The following is a 6,000-nucleotide window of genomic DNA, read 5'->3' on the forward strand; positions in this document are numbered from 1 at the left end:
TCCGGAAGGGCAGGTCCACGCTGGACGCAATCTCTTCCGTCATCAAGACGGCGGAGGTAGCAATCCAGCGCAAGAGAAGGGGAATACGCTACTGCGCAATCGTCACGCTCGACGTGAAGAATGCGTTCAATAGTGCCAGTTGGGACTCCATAGCGCTCGCGCTCAGGAGCATCCTTGTACCGGTGTCGCTGTACAAGATTCTGGAAAATTATTTCCAGAATCGAGTACTTGTTTACGACACGGAGGAGGGTCAGAAGTGCGTCCCAATTACCGCAGGAGTTCCGCAAGGTTCTATCCTGGGCCCGGTGTTGTGGAATGTCATGTATGACGGAGTGTTGAAACTCAAGTTCCCTGTAGGGGTTGTGATCGTCGGCTTTGCAGACGACATAACGCTGGAGGTTTACGGCGAGTCTATCGAGGAGGTCGAGTTGACGGCCGCGCACTGTATACGCAAGGTCGAGGACTGGATGCGCTCCAGGAAACTGGAGCTCGCGCATCATAAGACGGAGGTCACGGTTGTGAACAACCGTAAATCGGAGCAACAGGCGGTGGTCAGAGTCGGAGACTGCACCATCACCTCGAAGCGATCCCTGATGCTCTTGGGGGTTATGGTGGACGACAAGCTCACGTTCGGGAGTCACGTCGACTATGCCTGTAAGAGGGCCTCATCGGCTATTGCAGCACTATCTCGTATGATGTCCAATAGCTCAGCGGTTTATGGCAGCAAGCGAAGACTTCTTGCCAGCGTGGTTTCGTCCATACTTAGGTATGGTGGGCCAGTGTGGTCCAGAGCGCTAGGTACTAACAGTTACCGTGGTAAACTGGAAAGTACCTACAGGCTCATGTGCCTGAGAGTTGCGAGTGCGTATCGTACGGTGTCATACGATGCAATCTGTGTCTTGTCCGGCATGATGCCTATCAGCATCGCCATCAAGGAGGACAGAGAGTGTTTCGACCAACGAGACACAAGGGGCATACGAGGTACCAGAAGGTCATTCTCGATGCTCCGCTGGCAGCGGGAATGGTCCAACTCCACAAAGGGCAGATGGACGCACCGACTCATACCGGAGATATCCGGCTGGGTCGGGAGACGACATGGTGAAGTGAACTTCCACCTGACACAAATCCTGTCAGGCCATGGTTGTTTCAGGCAATATCTGCACAGGTTCGGACACGTGGTGTCCCCCATGTGTCCCGAGTGCGTGGAGGAGGAGGAGACTGCTGAGCATGTCTTCTTCGTATGCCCCCGTTTCGCAAGAGCGAGGAGCAACATGATGGCTGTGAGCGGGCCTGGCACTACTCCGGACAATCTAGTCCGGAGGATGTGCGACGACCCGGACATCTGGAACGCGGTCTGTGCGGCCGCCTCTCAGATTGTTCTGGAGCTGCAACGTGTGTGGCGGGTCAACCACCAACACGCCAGTGGTAGCTAATTACCAGTCTCCAGGTAGTTAGCTAGGAGGTTATAAGAGTAAAGAGGGTGCATCACGCACAAAAGCCACTCCCCGACGTAATACTTAACCGTCGTTCCGGGAAGACCAGGGCTGGAGACTGGAGGGGTTTTAGTGGGTCGGGACAGGGATCAGTAGGTGTCTGGGCGAGTGTAACTACCCCAGCATCTCTCCCCTAGTCTCATCCCCACACCCTGAGTTCTCTTCTCAGGTGTCTGTTTGCAGATTTCCCCGCCACCTTTAAAAAAAAAAAAAAAAAAAAAAAAGACCTGCTCCAGCTACGCGTAGAACGTTTCCTTCTCGTCGTCGCTTTTCCATACCTTCTGTCCCGTCCAACAAAGTTCGTCGTATATTATCCTGTCGCATCCTGAAAGGCAGAGCGATTCGTAGTTCCATGTCCCAAGTTTCCAATCGTAGTCCTTATTTCGTTGCCTAGTTCCATGCCGATTGTTCCGATCCTTATCATCTCTTACGTTGATTGTGACATACTGTTTTCCGGGGCGGCTTGTTGGGCCTTTCCCAACCCCTTGTCTCGCCGGTGGACCATCGTGTCAGTTCTGTTTAGAGTTCCACGCTGACACCAGGATGTTGATCAGCCGCTCCTCAGATTCAGAAGATTAGACGCTATTTTGAGCCGCACCATCTTGGTGAACAGACGCTCGGGTTTGCGAGGCGTTTCCTCCCCCGCCGAAGCATGCTTTACGCGCCAATGATCGCGTCGTACTTTCTTACTTAGCTATTGTCGGATGGCAACATTGCCCAGGTAACACCAACCAGTTGTGTCCATGTACCAACCGTGTGTAATCATCTAGTGTAATCATATGACTCATGGAGGTGTGAGATAGGAACTTATGAGGGCCGGGGCTATGTTTGACGCTTCTTCCAGGCTGTCAACTCACCTTCTGAGGCCCGGTATTCATATCATAATGCAACATTAATCTAAGTTGAATGTAAGTCATTTGGAAATCATATAAAAAATTGAACTCCATGTTTCAATGTTAAACCTGTCTTTAGCACTTCAACACTATTTTATATTTCCTGGCAGTTTGCAATGTTTTGCACTTGAAATTCCTCCAACTTTTCACCGTGACAAAAGAAAAACAGTTAGGGCACTCATGCGATGTTGAAATTAGTAACTTTTTTCCAGATTTAAATTCAAATTGAATCAGCTTCCTCACAATATTTTGAGTTTTAGCCGCACCGCACACCTTGATCGATTGAGTTTAGATGCATGCGCAGGCAAACGAGGCAAACGATTAAATTGAAGGGATGAGTTTTGTTTGAGATAGAGGTGGGCGAAACGGCTCTTTTGCAAGAGCGGCTCTGAACCGTTCACTCACGGTTCTGAACCGACTCATATGAACGGCTCATGGTTCACAGTGATTCACGAGCGTTGGCAGTTCGTGTTGTCTCGGTAAACTTCGGGTTCGCGCGAACCAAACAGTTTTGGTGCGCTCGAAGAACCGTGGTTCTTTTTCGTGAGCCGTTCGTTCTTTCGCTCTTTTTTGAGAACCGGTTCATATGAACGGTTCGTGAGCCGTTCGCCCATCCCTAGTTTGAGAGATAATGCAACAAACTGTTGCAGCAGACATGTCGCGAATTTCATCGCTATTCGATTTTTATGCAGATGTTATTATTCAGGATTCAAACTCAAAAACCCAAGTCAAGTGTACTGCACTATTAGTAGGGTTTATGTGCAACCGAGAATGCATGTGTAAGTAAGTTTCTCAGCCTGACGCGGATTGCTTCGATTGTGGTACGTCCAAAATTGTAAATGATTTTACGATAAGAACCCCACCGCCTACTAATAACTGCAGTAGCTGACGTTTAATCACTTCAGTTAAAAAAAAATCAGTTTCGAAAATGAACTCTTGAATGTCCTGATATGAAAACGTAAAACAAAATTTTTTTTATTTTTGCCGAAACTTAGGTTTCCATTTGTGCGTCTTGCCTTATCGATGATGTTACCACGAAGGAGACAGAACCAACCCGATGATTCCACAGCATGCTATGATTCGCCCTGTTTCATATTGATGCCAAATTTGTTTTTACGCCAGGACTATCCCGTCCCGGACTACGCTTTGCAGCTGAAAAAAAAACACTTTCCGGGCAGTTGCAACGGTGTGCGTAATACCAGGTGTAACTGTCACTTTTGTTTTGGTCATTATCGCCATTGTCTTTTATCGCATTTGTGCTACTGTACGAAAAATTTGCCAATTTACTGAAAAATGACAAAATAAAATAAATAAAATTCAACCTGATGTTTGACACGCGAAGAACGATAATCAAAGCAAACCGATTTTGACACATTTTTTTTTTAATTTTGACACATACGTGTGAATGACACATTTTTTTTTTAATTTTTTTTTTTTTTTTTCTTCACATAACATTTATTTGACACGGCACAAATACAATTTAATGTTTAACGGCGCCAATTATATCTGATGACTTAAAAACTAAAGCAAATTTTTTATCCTCGCTGCCGACTACGAGCTGAAATTAAGTCTAACTTAAAACTAGCATGGGATTTCCAATCAGTGTTTTGTTGTTCAATGGTCGACTGATAATCGTCGAATGGCATGTATGGATTCGTTCTGCTGAGCCACGATGTCGTGAGTTGGGACAGAGGCTCGTAGTCCTTGGGTCCTGGTTCTATTGTGCGGGGTCTGGTTGCTGGTTTTGTGCTTAAGGTTCAAACGTGTTCTTGTCGTTTTGTTGGGTGTAGACGGAGGGGAACGGGACTAGACTGGGGCGTGGATGGATTTCAGGAAAACGTATATAAGGGACATGTAGGATAGGTCACGGCTCGCCAAGACATCACGAACAGGAACAGCCGGCTGTCTACCCTCGGCCTGCAGGGAAGCTATTAATTTAGACCTGGCGTCACGGTGTACAGGGCATGACCAAACCACATGCTCTATGTCGTGATAACCTTCACCACAGGCACAGATACCACTTTCCCCGAGCCCAACACGACGGAGGAGCGCGTCAAATCTATAGTGATTGGACATAAGCCGGGACATCACGCAAATGAAATCCCGACCTACATCCAACCCCTTGAACCACGGGTTCGTCGATACTTTGGGGATTATGGAATGTAACCACCTTCCCAATTCCCCTCTGGTCCAAGCATTTTGCCAACTGATGATCGTATTCTGACGTACAAGTGCGAAAAATTCATTAAAGGCAATTGGTCTTTCATAAATATCACCGTTTGTTGCGCCCACCTTAGCCAAAGAGTCCGCTTTCTCATTACCCGGTATCGAGCAGTGAGAAGGGACCCACGCTAAGGTAATCTGAGTAGATTTTTCGGATAAAGCACTCAGATGTTCCCGTATTTTCCCCAGGAAATACGGAGAGTGCTTAACATCTTTCATCGATCGGAGAGCCTCAATGGAACTGAGACTGTCCGTAAAGATGAAATAATGGTCCGTGGGCATTTTTTCGATAATCCCTAGGGTGTACTGAATTGCAGCTAATTCTGCGACGTAAACAGAAGCAGGATTATCGAGCTTATGGGAGACGGTTAAATTGTTATTGAAGATACCGAAGCCAGTGGACCCATCAAGAAGTGATCCGTCAGTGTAGTACATATTGTCGCAGTTGATGTTTCGATATTTATTGGAAAAAATTTTAGGGATCTGCTGCACGCGTAAATGATCCGGGATTCCACGAGTTTCTTCTATCATGGATGTATCGAAAAACACAGTAGAATCAGAAGTATTTGATAAGTCGACACGATTTGGAATATTCGAAGAAGGGTTAATATTTTGGGACATGTGATTGAAATACAATGTCATAAAACGGGTTTGAGAACACACATTTGATTAGAATACGAGAAGACAGGCTCTAGAAGCGGTTTTTCAATGGTAGTACTCCAGCTAAAACCTCCAAACTCATCGTATGGGTCGACTGCATGCAACCTAAGGCGATACGCAAACAACGATATTGTATTCGCTCCAGTTTGATCAAATGTGTGTTTGCTGCGGAGCGGAAGCAGAAACACCCGTATTCAATAACAGACAATATCGTTGTTTGGTAAAGCCTTATAAGGTCTCCTGGATGGGCTCCCCACCATTGTCCGGTTATTGTACGAAGAAAATTCACTCTTTGTTGACATTTTTTCATCAGATACCTCACGTGACAACCCCAGGTGCCTTTAGAGTCGAACCAGACACCAAGATATTTGTGTACCAAAACCTGAGAAATCGTTTTACCCATTAATTGTGTTTGAAGCTGAGCAGGTTCATGCTTCCTAGAAAAAACTACTATCTCAGTCTTCTCCGGAGAGAATTCGATACCTAGCTGTAAAGCCCAAGCAGACAAATTGTCCAAGGTATCTTGCAATGGTCCTTGCAAATCGGCAGCTTTGGCTCCTGTAACAGAGATTACACTGTCGTCTGCAAGTTGTCTTATCGTGCATGAATTTGCCAGACATTCGTCGATGTCATTTACATAAAAGTTGTAAAGAAGGGGGCTTAAACATGAGCCCTGGGGAAGACCCATGTAGCTAATGCGAAAAGTTGCCAAATCGCCATGCGTAAAATGC

The sequence above is a fragment of the Wyeomyia smithii genome, chromosome 1 (assembly GCF_029784165.1).
Source record: "Wyeomyia smithii strain HCP4-BCI-WySm-NY-G18 chromosome 1, ASM2978416v1, whole genome shotgun sequence".
NCBI lineage: Eukaryota > Metazoa > Arthropoda > Insecta > Diptera > Culicidae > Wyeomyia > Wyeomyia smithii.